Source organism: Hibiscus syriacus, unplaced genomic scaffold (genome assembly GCF_006381635.1).
Source record: "Hibiscus syriacus cultivar Baekdansim isolate YM2019G1 unplaced genomic scaffold, ASM638163v2 tig00111810_pilon, whole genome shotgun sequence".
NCBI lineage: Eukaryota > Viridiplantae > Streptophyta > Magnoliopsida > Malvales > Malvaceae > Hibiscus > Hibiscus syriacus.
Window position 1 is genome coordinate 361399 of NW_024063186.1, and position 18036 is coordinate 379434.

Consider the following 18036-nt stretch of genomic DNA (forward strand, 5'->3'; position numbering starts at 1 on the left):
TTTTAGCTTATATTAATTGATTTTGCATATTTCATTTATGCTCTACATCACCTAAATTTAATATCATGTAGCTTCATCTAATTAACAACAACCATAAATTTTAATTAAGACGCATTATGCAGAAAAATACTTAACAACAAAATAAATTAAAATTTATAAACATTACAATTAAATGTAATGTAGTTTGACATTATTCTCTAGAATTTAATCTAGGTTCTTTCACTTTCAATTAAAAAAATATTGTTCACCCATGTAGGCCAGGAATCTTGCACACCCCAACCATTGTAGTCTTTTCTGGTTAGTTCATCAATCCATCTTGTGTTACCTAACTCTAAATGTTTCGGTGCATCAGCAGGACCCCAACCGTTACAACTTTCTGCATTTGTAGAATCATCCGGCTCCCACCCATTTGCAAGAACAACCCTAGAGAACAAGTTACTATTGCAGTATGCAGGTTAAGCAGCAGTCTGATGTGCATTTGCTGCACTTGCATCATCAAGAACTGTTGGGGAAGGGACAACCTAGAATATTGCAACTCTGGTTAGTACGACATTGTATATAATACAATAAACAAAACAAGGGAAAATAATACAGTTTGTGAAACACAAATCAATTTTCCAAAACTAAAACAAAACCGTTGAGCTATTAACAAAAATATTCAATATACCAACTGAAATATGACAGATTCAATAAGACAAAAAAACAATTTATAATGAAGTATAAAACTAATCAATTATCACAAATAATATAGTCAAGTTTAAATGAAATGTACTGCATTCATTCTCTTTCTATGATAGTGAAAAAAAAGAGAAATGAACATTAACTCTAGAATGAATATATAAATTCTTGATAAGCAAGGAACGAATGAGAAATGAAAATACCAATTTAGTTCACAACTCTGCAAAAAAAAACCAAGTACTCTTCCTCTTTTACCTCAACCAGACAGTAGGCAATAATTTGACGCATTCATCCACATTAACAAAGGGAAATTTGATATCCTTGTACAACAATTGTATCTGCAAGACACTAATTAGACACAAAGGTCGCTGAGATGAAATAGAACTTCCAGGCACCAATGTGAGACAAAAAAATGAACTACCTGCATGAGTGCTAGGAATTAGTGGTTTGCTGAGAGTCGAACCATAGAGTAAGAGTCCATTAGGTTCTTTACTTGTTGAAGTCAATGGACTAACAAGTGGAGTAGCTTCTGCAATGGCTATAAAAGACTGCTTTGACTTGGTAACCTATTAAGCAAAAGAATGGGAGAAAACAAGTTTTGAGTGCAATAAATACGAGGAAGGTAAAACACATTACACTTACTGAAAACAACAATGTAAAGCATATATACTAAAAGAGCTATTTTTAAGGAACTGCAAGTGGATAACTAGAAGAAAATATAACTAAAATCAGTAATTCCTCGTGACATTGTGGTGCTTCCTAATAATATTATATGTTGAAAATCTGCATACCAGAGGTATAAAATTTGATAGCCACTTAAATATTAAAATGGAAGAATAAATCACAAGAGGTATAAGCTTATTAATCTTCAAGGGATGATTCAATTTCATTTCATGCAACAGTTGGCCTAAAAGAAGAAACCACAATTCATACAAAGTAGAGAACATCAGCATTCACAAGAATATTAATTGAATAGTTAAAACAAACAGGAAAACCAAAAAAGAAACTAATATCGAGTGAAAGCCAAGAAAAACACATAACACCATGATATATTATATCCCAACCAGACATCTAACGAAGTAAATTTAAAATGTAAAATTAACAGAAAATGTCATAAACATAAGTAAAATCGAGTGCAGCTAAAATAACACGCTGCAATCTCTCCACCCGATTGTCAGATATGGTAGAAGAACGTTTAGTGAGCAAAAGTGTTACACTACTAACTCCCAGTTCCTAGAAAGTTGAAAACAAAACATTATAGTAACAAAAGTAACATAAACAAAATAAAAAGATATACATATATATAGTTAGAAATGTTTGTAGCTCCATAAGACATAATGACATACAGTACACTTCTCAACAAGCCAGTCAGCTCGACCACCCTTGAGTGAACCTAAACAGAAACATGATTTAGCAAATGAAACAAATTTGGCAATTGCAATTATTTTCTTTTAACTAAAAAACTTACCAAAAGAAGAAAATATATGCCATTGTGGGGTATGTGGAAGAACAAGCTTTGGATCTTCCAATGAAACAAAATTAATTGCCATACGGTCAATGTTTTGTATGAACCCTTCTACCAGACCTCATCTCCCATTGAAGACACTAATATTCATAATTATACAACAGCATTAAACAAATAAACATTTAACAAAATGAAACAAAACCCAGAGTTTCTATAATTTCAGTAATAAAATACAGTTACAAATTTGGATGAAAAATGGAATTGTCTGATGATAATAACAGTACATGTCGTCAGTTTTTAATCTTAAAACTTTAGTCATGTGCCAGAATTAATCTCCCTGAACGCGAATGAAACCTCCCTATTTTTATAAATTTGTAAACAATTGGATAAAAGATTACAACTCATGGTTAAAATATAAATGTGTCGATAAAGAGAAGAGATTACCTTGGAAGAAGGAAGAGTTTCAGAGAAGATGCGAGGAAGGCCACCACGAGACTGGTTGAAGTATTCACAATAAGGAATAGAAGAGAATGCTCTCAAGTTCAACGGTTTAATAAGCCGAGGACGCTTCAACAACAATGTGGGATTCAAGCTTTCAATTTGTGGTGCGGATACGGTTCAATTCACAGAGGATGAGTATGGTTATGTTGGCTTTCACTCAAGGGCAAGGCTTGGTGAATTCAAGGAACTCCAAGATTCTAAAACTTTAAATCTGGGTAATTTTTGTTCGATTTAAAAACCATCTTTAGTAGGTAAAGCTAACGGAAAATCCCTTCAGGATGCTGGTGAAACTTCTACTCATTACGTTCATCGTAAAACGATCCCCCTTAGCTCCGAAATTTTAGTGAACATTTATCGTGCACTGCCAAAACCCTTCCATGACAGCTTGAACAACACCGTGTTAGCTGGATTACCAGTTTACTCACTACTACCGCATTCTAAAATCCTAAAACCCATAAAAAATTAAATTGGCTATCCTTTGTTGCTTTTCCTAGGAAAAAAGAACAGAAAGAAAGAAATTGAATTTCTCAAGAACCAAACAGGCCAAAATTCTATTATTCTTTTCTTTTTGCCGGTTGGAAATGCAAAGCTTGGGTAGTAGAAGCATCACTCGTAGCAGCCATTAGGTCTACGCTTCTCTTGCATGCCAAATACCCCATTTCATCACACCATTGTTGAGACTGCTCCACCAGTGGTCTATTGATCCAAGCACCGGCGTTAGCTGCAACCACCGCCCCATTTCCAGAGATGAAATCATAGATTGAGAAGCGGGAAGAAGAGTTGGAGCCACGAGAGGACCAGTAAATCGGGGAAGAGAATGAGAAATGGCGTCTTGAATTAGAGTTTTGAATTAGAGAATGGCGGGAATGAAAAATAGGTGGGAGAAAAAAATGGAAAAGGGTTAAAGGGGTGTGGGACTTAGAAACTATAGAATTACGACGTTTGTAAATACAAACGCCACTAAAGTACGAGTCATTAGCGGCGTTTGTATTCAAAACGCCACTAAAGTACGAGTCTTTAGCGATGTTTGCATTCAAACGCCACTAAAGTACGAGTTTATAGCGGTGTTTGCATTCAAAATGCCACTAAAGTATGAGTATATAGTGGCGTTTGTATAGAAATATCACTAAAGTACTAGTATATAGTGGCGTTTGTATAAAAATTGTATAAAAACTCCACTAAAGTACGTACCTATAGCGGCGTTTATTGGAAAAATGCCACTATAAATGACAATATACAACCATTTTACGGCGTTTGTTTCAAAAACGCCACTAAAGTATTACTCTTTAGCGGCATTTTTGGATACAAATGCCACAAAATGTCAGATCTATAACGGCGTTTCTAGATACAAACGCCGCTAATTACCTTTTATTTAGATAATATTAGTTGATTTTACATATTTCATTTCTACTGTACATCAACTAAATTGACTGATATATGTATAAACAGTATATGGAGAAACATTAGTTGATTTTACATATTAACAACAACCATACATTTTAATTAAGACATAAGTTATGCATAAAAATACTTAGCAACAAAATACATTACAATTTAGAAACATTAAAGTTATGCATAAATAGTCTTCACCATATTGTTCAGTAGAATTTAGTTGTGCTCATTCGTGGGGAAAGGACGTAGGAAAACTGTTTTCCTTGTTTGACGATGTATCATTAAGTTTTTCCTCCATGTAAACTCTATATGGAGAAACTCTTCATCCATTTCACCAAATAAATCTCCTACCTCTGGTTCACTAAGAAGAGTCCTTGTGCGCTTCAGTGCTTCACTTGAAACATATAACTACCTTCCACCTACAGTATGAAACTTGATTGTAGGTGGCTTGCGAATTGAATAAAAATTAAAATAAATTTAAATAGATGATATAAATGTTTACTTGGAGTAACAGTAGAGTAAACTTCATCTTCATTGAGGATAGATACTGCTTTTCCAATTAAAGATTCTTTCAACGCCACAGAGTTACCAAATTCAGTTTTAAACATCAGGTATTTATCCACTCCTTTATCATCGTCATCAATAAGCTTTGAAGATCCTATATGTATACAATCTATGAAATTTGACTGAGCGTAGAAAAACAAATTATAGCGGCTGAAAGATTCATAGATTATTACCTTCAAGAAGGAGATCGGCCATGGAATGGTATGGAGCAATAGGAGTTTCTTTTGGGTCATCATCCAGTTTCGACGGTGAGACCGGACCGATATTCTCCCAACGATAATTTGATCCATCCTCAGAGAAAATACGCCACTTAGACATTCCGTCGACGATAATTTCTCTTCCTTAAGGCAACACCTGCTCTTTTTTTCTCAAATACGTTAGCTTTTTGGGTTTTCCCCATTTTCAGAAGACCAAAAAAATTAAAAAGATCATTAATGATAACATGGTTCAAACCATGCAGTTGTGTTATAGTTCATCGGTGAGAGGCCCGATTTGGTCGCCGGGACATACAAACGACGACGTCGGTAGGAATCATTTGAGAGCTATTATTGTTCCTAAGAAGAAGCTTTGAGGGAAGAAGAGTTTAAATGATTTTAAGGTTCAGGTAGAATAAAAGAATGACTATATATTTAACATTTTGTGGCGTTTATACAAAAAAATGCCACTATTGATTACACTATTGTGGCGTTTGTTTAAAAAACGCCACTATTGATTAAAACTATTGAGGCATTTTTCTAAAAATGCCACTATTGATTAACACTATTGCGGCATTTGTCTAAAAACGCCACTATTTATTATCACTATTGCGGCGTTTTAAGAATAAATGCCACTATATGTGTAATCTATTGCGACATTTGTGGTATAAAAGCCGCTAATTTACCGATCTATTGTGGCGTTTTGGCTAAAACGCCACTATATGTTAATCTATTGCGGTGTTTGTGGTATAAATGCCGCTAATTTACCACTCTATTACGGCGTTTGTTAAAAAATGCCGCAATAAACCACCCTATTGCGGCGTTTTTACAACAAACGTCGCTATATGTCAACTCTATTACAACGTTTTTACAACAAACGCCGCTAAAGTATCAATTTGTGGCGCTACGATTGTAAACGCTGCTATATGTTTAACTTTTGTGGCGTTTTCTCTCCAAACGCCGCTACATATCAGTTTTGTTGTAGTGATTTATGTTTATTTATTATGTTCGTTTATTGTGTTTGCTTAGGTTCGTTTATCATATAAATGAACAAATATGAACGAACACAGACAAGTTACATTCCTTAACGAACGAATACGAACAACAAATTTTTTGTTCGTTTATGTTCATGTTTGTTCATTTGTTCAGTTACAATTAAACGAATAAACGTGAACATATACCTGTTCGTGTTCGTTCGATTCGTTTACATACTTTAATATATATATATATTCTTGGGCTTTTTACAATCCAGAGGAAAAAATAAATTAATTGAATTTGAACCGCCTTTAGCTTCCAATAAAATAAAATTGCTCTCTCAGTTACATTTTTTAAGGTAAATAATAAATCAACAGTTTCTTTTTACTAAAATTTCATTAAAAAATCTTTTCTAAATTAACCCATTGCAGAATAATTTATGAATTGTTTTCTTTTTGACAAAAGCGTGATATATTATATATGATTTTTAGAAGGTTCTTTTATCAGGAAGTATCTGTACTTAGGTGTCAGCAAGTCGATCATAACTTTTAAAAGTGTAATTAAAATAGAATAAAAGAAAAATAAATAAAAAATAATATATATATATATATATATTATCTAAAAATAAAAACACAAGCACGAGCAAGATTACAATAGTGACACGTATATAATAAATTTTATTTTTTATCATTTAATAAGTACATATTCAAAATGTTATATTTAAACATGTAAACAAAGCTCATATAAGTAATGTGAAATTTTAGAACCTCATAATTAATCATGTTAATTTTGAGATGTTAAAGATATGTTTTGAACTTGATTAAATCTCGATCAATACGACACTTAAAGATAATTTTGGATTTTGAGATTTCGAGTATTTTAAAAGGTAACAACTGACAGAATTCAAGACATAAACGTAACCAATTTCAAAATATATTTTAGACAACTTAGTATCATATATTTTAGGCATCATATTCTCAAATATCATATTGTGTGTATATATATATATTAAGTGTTTAAATATAATCATTTAAACATATATTCATTCAGTGATTAAAGATAAACCTCATACCAACATGTTGTCGCGGTTATCCAAATTAATTTGTGCTTGTACAACTATGTGTCTTTGACACATATTGCATGTTTTTCCCCTTTTTGCACAAGATTCGTATATATTTTGTACTCTCTATCCTCTTTATTCCATTTTAGTCATTCTTTTATAAACTCATCTAATCGTATCGCCATGAATGCAAAGATGTAACTTGAAAAACATGTATTAAATTAAAATATCTTTTATCTTATATGACACAAAAAGATACTAATCCGAGAAATAATATTCAATATCTGCTAATTAGAAAAAATAGGTGATACTTCTATCGCAAAGGTCCTTCGAGTGGCCTTAGTTCGCGTTTCGACTTGGAATCATGATTGAGTCGCCCCCGATCATTTTGAATGAGGTAGATCAGACACTTACCTATCATTTTACCGGATCTTCATTTTACCAGAGAATTTTCAGGTTCGGGAGTCGTTTACAATCGAGGAAGGATAAGCACCACTAAATCGCCCTTTTGGTACCACACGATTACCGGGCTTTCTTGATTGCGAAAAGTATAAGTTTAACTAAGAATTTAAATTCGATCCAAATTTATTTAACTTTGACGATCGTTGAAAATTTTCAAGGGTTCCTTAAAAAAATAAATTTTACGTTAAAAAAATATTTAAATACTGCAAAAAAAAAGTTAGGGTACGAATTTAAATAAAATAGAAAATAATAAAAAGTATTAAATTGAAATAAACTAAAATTCAAGGACTAAATCACAACTGAGGACCAAAATGAATTACACATCAAATATTGAGGGACTTCGAGCGTGATTAAACTATCGAATAATTATCAACTGGTTCCCCTATAAATAACACTAAAATCCCTTTTCCCCTTCTTTGTAACTATATCCCAAAATCATTCCCCTCCCCTTCTCTCAAACTCTCTCGTCCTTCTCCCTTTCTTGATAAATCAGCCGAGCCTTGATGAAAACCCGTCGCCCGGATCGTCGCTCGTTGTCTCTTCGACCACCACCCATAGTGGCCAAAATTTTAAAAAAATACCCCTTTCGAAAGCTCCTTTCACCCCAAGACCAACTCCAATCACAAAACCACCATGTAACAACCCTCGTGACATAGATCTACAAAAACCCTTCAGATTTCTCACATTTTCGATGAGTTTCAGACTCTTCCCTGCGACGCCTCTTTTCTTTCACGACAACAAAAGCCTAAAAAGCTAAGTGGCCTTCTGTTTCTATTGACTTTTTTGGTATTTTTGAGGGATTTCAAATGCTTCTCAAAGACCCTAGCGGAGTCGCCAAACTGTCGGCATGGTCCTTCGGGTGGTTTCAGGTTTGTGCTTCGACTTGGAATCGTGATGGAGTAGCCACCGATCATTTTGAATGAGGTAGATCGAACACCTACTTATCATTTTACCAGATCTGTATTTTACTTGAGAATTGTCGAGTTCAGGAGTCGTTTACAATTAAGGAATGATGAGCACCCTCGAATTCCCTTTCGGTACCACATGATTATCGAGTTGTCTTGATTGCAAAAAGTATAAGTTTAAATAAGAATTTAAATTCAATCCAAATTTATTTACCTTTGACGATCGTAATTTTTTTTAAAGGGTTCCTTAAAAAAATAAAATTTACGTTAAAAAAAAATATTTAAACAATGCAAAAAAAGTTAGGGTACCAATTTAAATAAAATAGAAAATAATAAAAATGATTAAATTGAAATAAACTAAAATTCAAGGACTCGATCACAATTGATGACCAAAATGAATTACACATCAAATATTGAGGGATTACAGGCGTGATTAAACTATCGGATAATTACCAACTGGCCCCTTATAAATAGCACTAAAATCCATTTTCCCTTCATTTGTAACTCTATCTCAAAACCACTCCCCTCTCATTCTCTTTCGGTCTTTTCCTTTTCTCAATAAACCGGTCGAGCCCAGATGAAAATTCATCGCCCGGACCGCCACTTGTTGTCGCTCCGACCACTACCCATGGTGGTCGAAATCTTAAAAATTATCCCTTTCAAAAGCTGCCTTCACCCCAAAACCAAATTCGACCACAAAACCACTATGCAACAACCCACGTGACGTAGATCTACAAAAAAACCTTCGACTTTATCACTTTTCGATGACTTTTAGACTCTCCCCGACGACGCCTCTTCTCCTTCACGGCGACGAAAGACTACGAAGCTAAGTGGCCTTCTATTTCTCTTGACTTTTTTAGTATTTTTGAGGGGTTTAGAATGCTTCTCTCTAACCAACTATCCCTTTCTTTGTGTTTTGCAAGCCTTTTATAGTGTTCGACAGAGGATTTCCTTTCATTTCCTTTCCTCATGGGATCTTGACATCCCGCTTGTTCGAAATCGAAGCGATTCAATTTTATTTGTTGCCCTATGTTTCGTTTTATGGTTTGAATATGTCATGATTAACAAAGGGATTTTTTCCTTTTTGTTTTTGGATGTTAATGATGTGACTGATTTGGTCTTATCTTGTTTTAGATTTATTTTCTTGTTGTAATCACCATTTTTCAATCGTTATTTTAACGTATTATTATTATTATAAAATATTAGTATTATTATTATTATTTTTACAAACTTTGGGCCCATTACCCTGACCCAATTACATGAAACCCTAGCCCAATACCTAAACTAACCCTAACCCTAATATGCCTCTTCAGTCACCACCCAAGCATGCGCCACCGCCGTCTAGTATCTTATCACCTTCTAGCCACGCTGGTTAGCGAAGCAGCCATCAAGCCGGAGCCACTGAACTAGATCTCATCAAATCCAAGGCAATTAAATGGCCTCACCTACCCGATTGGGAGGCCATCCCCTGGGTGGTCGATTTCCATCATCAACGCCATAAACAAGTTGGATTAGATTTTTTTATTGTAAAAAAAATCGCATAAAATCTTTGTAAAAATCACATAAAATCTTTGTAAAAAATGGGTATAAAACCCAAACAAAGAAAAACTAGAATGAACTTCTTTCTTCCCTTATTTTCAAAAAACAATAGAAAGCAAAAAAAATTGAAAGTAAAAAGCTTTTTTATTTTATTTTCCAGCATATTTCGAATACAAAAAATAGTAATAAAAGGGAAAGTGAAAACTTTTACCAATTTTTGTAGTTATCGTCGGAGTTGTGGCTTCGCCAGAGTAGGGAAATTGAGAGGTCAGGTCTTAGTTTAGGGGGTATTTAGTCCTTATTTAGACAATTTTTGCCTTCAATTTGGGTTTAGGGGAGTATATAGGGGTGTTTAGATTTTTAAGGGTTTTTTAGGAACTTCAGCCACCATGAGCGGTCGCCGGAACGGAGTTGTAGGTTTTTGATGGGGTCACCGGTGAGAGGGAGAAGATAGAGTTGAAAAAAATGAGAGATTTTTATTGGGTTTTTTAGTTACAAATGAAAAAAATATGTGTTATATAGTGAAACTTTAGGGGTTAATTTGGCTTTAATCCCTCTAACTCTACCGTATATTTACGTTTTGGTCATGTGTAGTGTCTGTTTTGCAATTATGTTCGATGCTTGTGGCCTTAGCTTGTAATAAATCCATTTTTGGTATGTTGTGTATTTTCGGTTTAATAGACGGGGATAATCATGCTTTAGTTCCTCTGATATTAGCGTGTTTTTACATTTAGATCATTATCCTAAGGCTTATATTTTATGTTTAATTTCAATTTATTTTAATTTAGTCACTGCAAGCTTATTATTATATTTTGGGTAAAATATTGTTTATGGCTATTAATTTCATGTTCATTACGTTTTGGTCCTTAGCACTAATAATAGTTCAAAATGCTTATTTAGGATTTTACTTTCTAATATTAATTCTATATTAGAATGTGATCTGTATTTTAGTTGGTTTGTTGTCACGAAATAAAATGGTATTGACCCATGTTTGCCTTTTTTGTTTTCTTTATTTAGTATACGTTTGTTTCAAGTTTATAGATTTACTAATTTAATTTTTTAGTCTTTATATTTTTCAATTAGTATTCCTAAAGTGTTTAGAAAAATTAAATCTAAATATATGGTACATATTAATATATATTGTATATAGTTTTATATATGCATACTTTAAAAATTATTTTTAATATTTTAGAAATTTCACAAGATTTTGTGTTAATTATTCGTCTAACCTATGAAAGAACTTCAAATACATGGAGTGCCCTTTAGAGGGTTATTAGAATAAAATGATGTTAATATTATTTTGTTATTTACTTATATTTATGATATATCGAGTTAATTAGTTATATTTAATCGTTTTAAATAAATCATTCATTTATATATTTTTATTTTTGACACGATTATCTTGATAAGTATATATTTATTTTGTATTTTATTTACTTTAGCTTGTTAATTTTTCCATTAGTTTATTTATCTATTTGTTACTTCATATGAATATCTATTCTATTTTATATAGGTGTCATTTTCTATTATTGCACTCATAAATTATGCATTCGATTACTTGTTCTCCACAAGAGTACAAGGCAATGTTGTCATGAGTTAACAAAATTACGTCCAACATAACTGGATTTTAATTTATGTTAGTTCACGTAGCAAGAGGACATCCTTTTTAAATAAAATCGAGTGGATTAAACCTTTCATCGAGTTAAATATTTTGAAAAAAAATGAATTCACTCATTTTAAAAAAATGTCATAGAAATGAAAAGGATCGTAATTTAAATTTGTAAAATCTCACCATTTTTGATGACGTATAATCAAGAGGTACCAATCTTAGACGATGTGAAGGTGCTTATCCTTCCCCACATGCAACCGACTCCTGAATCCTTAAAAATGAATTTATAATTAAACGTAGACCAATTTTCGCCTTAAAAATGAATTTCTTAAAAAAATTTAAGACGTTTTAGGGTATTAGGTCTACCTAACCAAAAGGTCAAGGTCGATGTCGACTAATTTTAAACCAAAAATCACAATTTCTCAAAAATAAAGTCATAATTATTTCTAATAAAAAATTATTTTAAAAAACACAATTATGACAACTTAGAGACTTCGCTGGGGATGTCGAGAGTCAAGCCTTATTCGATTATACGTTGTCCGAATGATTTATTTCACAAATTTGAACCGTTATTTGAGACACAAACCTTTTCATTTCACTTATCATAACCATGCATCATTTTTATTGATATCCTCTAATTAGTTGCGCTAATGATTGATTTTTCCTCATTTTCAAATATGCCAATTTTTCGAAATAAATCAGTTATGTTTTTGTCTTTTGTGAAAAGGTTTGTGAGTTCTTCCTCATACGCGTCACGTGCATCCGCATGTCATAAGCTCTATACATGAGCTTTGTCCCACTAAGTTGGAGTGAGTCACTAGTGCCCTTAGTGAGTAGCCCTCCATACAGGCTAGTGAGTCACTTCCGAAATACATACGCTTATAATATTCGTGAGCATCCCTCCCTGTAGACATAAGGGAAGTATCTCCTCGAATTGAATTCGATCCGTTTAAGTCTATAATGGACGAAGATCGAGGGTCTGGCAGCCCAATGGGGTACCGACATCATGGACAATTCGAGTACCTCTATTACTTTAGAACCGAAACTTTGTATATAGTGAGCCCATGCCTGCTAGAAGTTATGTCGAAACTCTGTCCGATACTAATTACCCTAATAAGTACACTAAGGAAGAATGCCTCCTAACCTTTGCCATTCAATTCGTAGAATATATTTATTTTATGAGTGAAAATATGAGAACTAGGCACCAAGTGGTTAAGTTGTGTTAATTCGAACATATGAGTAGAAAGCATGAAATTGTTGCTTCACTAAGAGTATGCTTTGGTAGATGCCATGATAGATAACGAGTATTTATTTATTTATTTATTTTAATATTCGAACTAACTTGTGTTTCTTTTTTGTTTTTGCTTCTGTTTATCATTGCATATCATTTTTATCATAAAAAAGGGCATTGATATGCGAAGTGACAATCTTTTGTGAAAACTTTCATAAATGGAGAAAAAAAATACTAGAACGAGAGTAATTCGTATATTGAAGTATGGGTATGGTTTGATAATGCTAGAAAAGAAAGAGGAGATAGTCTACCAGAGGACCACATATTTGGGTTGACTAGATATACTCAATTGACGTCCAACAAAATGACATCGAGAACTTGAAAGGAATTTGGAATAGTCTGAAGAGATATGAAAGGCAAACATTTCAAGGCATGTTTGGTAACATCGTTGATATTCTCTTTATTGTGGTAGAAGAACCATTAATTCTAACTTTGGCTCAATTTTGGAACTCGACCTATACCCCCTTTACTTTTAGCAGGCTTGATTTAACCCCAACCAATGAGGAGTACACCACTTTGCTTAACTTAAAAACAACTTAGGTGGACCAGATTTATAGTTGGTCGTCAAATCCTCAGTCATTCAAGAATAAGATAGTAGCCGTTACAGGAATGGGTGAGAAGTGGGCCACTAAACAGATCAAGAAGAAAGGGAAAGATGAAGGGGTTACATGGTCAGCCGTTAAGAAAATCATCGAAACATACCCCGATAGCGACAAAAAGTTAATCTTATTGGCCTTAGGGATCTATGGCCTTGTGATCTTCCAAAATATTCTGGGTATGTGGAATCAGTGGTGTGGGATTTATTTGATCAGTTGAAAAGAGGAATCAACCTTGAACTAATAATATTAGCTGAAAACTTTCGATCCCTAAATGCCCATCATAAGCATGAAGGAGGATGGCTCCTAGGATGTGCTTAATTATTGATTGTCTAGTTTAGAAGTCAATTTTGGAAGGAATAAAATGCACCTGTTAAGACTATGCTATCCTGGTACTCCCTATTAAAAGATTTTCTAAAGCAGAACTGGGCAACAGATACCCCTGAGGATAGATGGACTACTGCTTTAAAAAACATCAAGGAAGAAGATGTAGTATGGAAGGCACCTTAGTTTTACCCGAAGTTTGTCCTTTATCGCATAGAAGACCATGATTGGGCGATGCTTCTGGGAATATGAGGAGCCATCAGATATGCACCACTTATGGTATTAAGACAATATAGAGCATGTCATTTTATTCCTATCATCCAGGGATTGGCCTTGTCTGAATTTGTGTTCCAAGGGGACATTATAAGTTGAGAATCCGATCAATTTTTGAACAATGAAGTAAGACTTTTCGAAGCTTGTTGGTGTTGTCTTTGGTCATGGTGACCCTTGATTATGAGGATTAGAGGCTTCATAGAAAGAAAAAAAACTTCCACAGTCTGATAAAAACAATGTCTTGATGGAATAAGTAATACGAGAGGTACCTTCCAAAGTCGAGATTCTAAGGAGAGAATTCGAGGTTGAAAGAGGTGGTGGACAAAAAAAAGTGGAAAGATGAAAGAAACGATATTTCACTTAGGGTTGGAAAATGACGTTTATAAAGAAGAGGTTGAGCAACTCAAGAAAGGCAAAGAAAAGCTATAGGAGGACCATGAAGATCTAAATAAGGTCTATAGGAAGCTGTTCTTAAAAGATCGAAGGGCTAGGTTTGGAAAAATGTCAAAGCAATGGGTAAAAGAATTGGGAATCCAAAAATGACATTTTAAAGTCTTAGAGGGTGAGAATAAACGTCAACTTGAAAAGCTTAAAGCAAAAATGAAAAGAAGGGAAGAATGGGTTAGAACAATAAAGGTCTAGAGTAGTAGAATAAGAAAGGGTTAGAATCCGATAATTGGAAGCCGAATGAGCGATATACTGGAATAATTTGAAGCTAGAGGTCAGCGAATTAAAGAACTTGAAGAAGAGAATGAGTCAAAAAAGGATGAAATCTACAATGAAAGGCAGCTTGGAACCATATTCTTGATAGAAAACAGAGCCCTATGAGGACAAGTTAGGAGGCTAGAGGATGAACTTCAGTAGTGTCGGATTCAAATCACTCGTCTTGATAGAGAAATCAATAATATTAATGTTTTATGGAAAAATACCTCAGAGTATTATCAAGCCATAGTAGTAGAGCGAGAGCGTATGATGGGAGAGGCGATTGCACAGATGGGTGACGTAACTCGCTATATTAGAGACTTAACTAATACGACATAAATTATTTTTGGATCTTACCAGTCCAACATCTAACTATGGGAGAAAGGTCACATAACTCATGAACGAGATTGTAGAACTAAGTATAAGGGCTAGGCCTTATCTGTAATCGAATTGCTTTATACTTGGGAAATTTTTGTTTAATGAAGTTGTTCTGCGATGTTCACTTTTTGGGATCACTGTCTTTTGCATTACATCAATTCTAACAAGCATTTTTACATTCATTTTGCATTTTAGTCACTTATATTCTGACCATACATTAACATATTCATTAATTTATTAAGACACTGTATAATAAAATAAGATTTTTGATCATTTGTAGTTATTCACCTCATATTCATACGACACTAGAAGAACAACCAAGAAAATGGAAGAAAGACTGTCCCATATAGAGCAAGACCAGAGGGAAATGAAATAAGAATTCAGGAAAGAACTAGATAAGATTGAAGCTGATATTGCAATCTAGTAATTGGACCTATTAAAGAAGATTGAAGATGTATTCAAAGCATTCTTCTACCGGAAGGGCCACTGCTGACCATCCAGCATCGTTCAATCAGGATCCCTTACATCCACCAGGTTTTAGCCTTGAACCGTCTCACCCAGTAGGCTATGTGTTTGACCCTCAACTCCCATCAGGTTTCACACCAGATCCCTCGTATCCTCCAGGTTTTACACCCATGCATGTTTTTGTTCACTTCCCAGCTCCACATGAGACTCGACCTAGAGTCTATTTAGCTTACCAACGACACCACACAGAGCCTTCATTCCATGTGAACTATCCACCCGCAACCAGAGCAAGACTTGTAGAATCAGGCGTAGAAGAGTTACCACCCAACTTTAATGAATTGGTCGAAAAAGAGAAAGTAAATAGTGAGATCACGTAGTAGCTTAGGAATCTAGAGGAAATGGTAAAGTCGATAGAGGTAATTGAGCCATTTTATTAAATGGATGCTAGGGAACTGAGCCTAGTCCCTGACCTTGTCGCCCACTGAAGTTCAAGGTGTCAGACTTCGAAAAATATAATTGGACCACCTTTTTATCTGTCCACCTCACCATGTATTGTAGGAGGATGGTTGGCTATACCGAAAATGAGAAGTTGTTGATACATTGTTTCCAGGACAACTTGTCTGGATCTGCTGCGAAGTGGTACAACCATTTAACAAAATCTTATGTCAAATTATAGAGGGATTTAGCCACAGCATTTTTGTAATAGTACCATCATGTCACTAATTTAGTCCCCAATTGATGGACTCTACAAAATATGGAAAAGTGACATAACAAAACTTTCAGGCAGTACACCCAGAGGTGGCATAACGTAGCCGCCCAAGTGCAACCCCACTACTGGAAAAGAAGTTGTCGTTATATTTGTGAACACTTTAAAGGCTCCGTATCTCGAACTTTTGATAGGAAATCCCACCAAGAATTTTATTGATCTGGTCATTTTAGGTGAACTAATTGAAAATACTATAAATAGTGGTAGGATAGAGGGTGGAGAAGGGTCTAAGAAGCCCTATTATAAGAAGAAAGAGAATGAGGTGAATCATACAAACACTCATCAAAAAAATGTTACAGCTAGTGTCACAATTACCCAGTACAAGGCAGAGAATACATACGCCAATAAGAATAGAGGACCGAGGAAAAAGGCTATGAGGATGACCTTCTCACTTGTGCCAACACCGTATTCTGAAATATATATTTCACTTTTGAAAGCAGATGTGGCACGCCCCTATAAGTTAACTCCCGTATAAGTTAATTCCCCTCCAGCCGTCTTACCCTCGTTGGTATGATGCCAATGCCCATTGCGAGTATCACTCAGGGATTACCGGCCATGATATCGAGAACTATCTGCCATTCAAGAAGATTGTGTAAAATCTTATCAATACAAAAGACCTAAAATTCAAGACACCATCTGCAAGCACGCATATCATGCCCAATCACGGGGGGCAAAGAGTAAATATGATTGGCGAATATGATAATAAGAGGTTGAAGAATGATGTGTCAGAAATCAAGTATCCTCTTAGTTGGCTGTTCGAACAACTGTATAAAGTATGGATGATCAAGGGTAATACTGAGCCGAAGCCTATTGGTGTAAAGTGTATTGTGATTATCACCAAGAAGAGGGTCAAGAAATTCAATGATGTCATGAACTCTGAGAATTACTTCTAGAGATGATAAACAGTGGAGAAATAGAATTCTTTGATCAAGAGGAGTGCAAAAGAAAGATGGATGTTTGTACAACGGATGACTCTAATAAGACACAAGAAACAAGAAAACTCGTGATCATTACAATCAATCCTAGAAACGAGAACTCCTTGTCAGTGACTCCTAAGTTTGTGATTACAACTCCGTCTCCTTTCTCATTTAAAGACACACGACACGTTCCTTGGAATTATATTGCAAATGTTTCCCTTCCAGGATGGTCGAGACCCTTTGAGAGAATAAAGGATGAAAAGGAACCAATCACTGAAGAGGTGAGTGAAGTAGGCCACTTCACGAGGAGTGGGAGATGTTACTCTCCCGAGATATCCATAGAGGTGAAAGTCAAAACCAAGGCAGTAGTAGTGTCAAAAATCTTTAACGAGGAACCTGTACCAGTAATTAATGAGCTAGTGACTTAGGCTCAGGCTCACGAATTCCTAAGGTTCCTAAAGCACAGTGAATACAACATGGTAGAGCAGCTTCACAAGCAGCAGGATAAAATCTCAATATTAGATTTGTTAATGAACTCTGAAGTGCAAACCTTGCTGAAGGTGTTAAACCAAACATTTATCTCTGAGGATATATCGACAAATAAGCTAGATCGAATCGTGTGACATATATCTACAGACAATTACATCACATTCACTGATGATGAGATCCTAGGAGGTGGGATGAGATCCGTCAAATATTTAAATATCACTACTCACTACCACAACCATATTCTGCTAGGATTCTTTATAGACAATAGGTCTGCATTAAACATGGTGCCTTTGACTACGCTACAGAGGTTTCCCATAGATAGCTCACACATGAGAGCTTACCATAATGTTGTCAGACGTTTGATGGAACCTAAAAAGATGCGATGGGCAAAATAGAGATACCATTGCTGATTGGACCTACTATCTACAACATTGACTTTATTGTAATGGACATTCATCCGACTTACAACTACTTATTGAGGAGACCTTGGA

The 18036-nt window shown here is 34.6% G+C and overlaps 1 pseudogene; it reads right to left on the reverse strand.

Annotated features, from left to right (window-relative positions):
- Positions 1-209: 209 nt before the first annotated feature.
- LOC120171032 lies at positions 210-9695 on the reverse strand (annotated as a pseudogene).
- Between the last annotated feature and the right edge of the window lie 8341 nt (positions 9696-18036).